Below are 636 nucleotides of genomic sequence, written 5' to 3'. Positions count from 1 at the left end.
CCGCCACTCGCGGGCGGGGCCGCCGTCCGGGCCAATTAGCACCCGCGCGCGCTCCTCCCTCCCCGCGGCGCGCGCTGCTGCGCACTGCGCAGGCGGGCGTGGCCGCCGCCCGGGCTTCGAGCCAATCGGAGCCGTCCGGCACCTCCCCTCCCCCCCGCTTTCGCTCGCAGGGACCACGCCCACCCTTGGCGGCTTCTGGCTTCTTAAAGGGGCACGAGCCCCGCACAGCTCTGGGCAGCTGCTGGGTCGCGTCTGGAGAGGGGGAGAGGGAGGGAGGGGGCGACGGCGAGGACAACAATACAGCCAGGTGTAGCGAGCAGCGGCCGCCAGGTGCGTGCCTGGCTCCCGGCGGCGTCGGGGGAGGGGACGATTGCTCAACCGCAGCGGCCGCCGGTGCGTGCAGTGAGGCGCCTTGCAGCGCAGCCTGGTGCATAGTCGGCGGGTCCAGACGCCCCTCGAGCTGCACATCCGGGTCCTGGAGCGCAGATGGGGAGTGGGCTCAGCACCCCTCCGGCCGGCCCAAGGCGGAGGAATGCGGGACCCCCACCCGGAGCTCGTGCAGCCTTCTCCATTTTGCAGGGTGATTCCCCGCCCCCATGGTGCCGCCTGCCTACCTACAGTAAAGCTTGGGAACCC

General features: G+C 72.3%; 1 protein-coding gene across 1 annotated transcript in view; it reads right to left on the bottom strand.

Annotated features, from left to right (window-relative positions):
- PIAS4 (protein inhibitor of activated STAT, 4) overlaps positions 1-235 on the bottom strand; it is a 27,526-nt gene extending 27,291 nt beyond the window's left edge. The window contains exon 1 of the mRNA XM_008584404.1: positions 184-235. The gene's annotated coding sequence lies outside the window, so the exon portion shown is untranslated. The remainder of the gene's footprint in view (positions 1-183) is intronic.
- Positions 236-636: the final 401 nt, after the last annotated feature.

The sequence above is a fragment of the Galeopterus variegatus genome, unplaced genomic scaffold (assembly GCF_000696425.1).
Source record: "Galeopterus variegatus unplaced genomic scaffold, G_variegatus-3.0.2 Scaffold3258, whole genome shotgun sequence".
Taxonomy (NCBI): Eukaryota; Metazoa; Chordata; class Mammalia; order Dermoptera; family Cynocephalidae; genus Galeopterus; species Galeopterus variegatus.
This window is presented reverse-complemented; position numbering and strand designations above follow the sequence as displayed.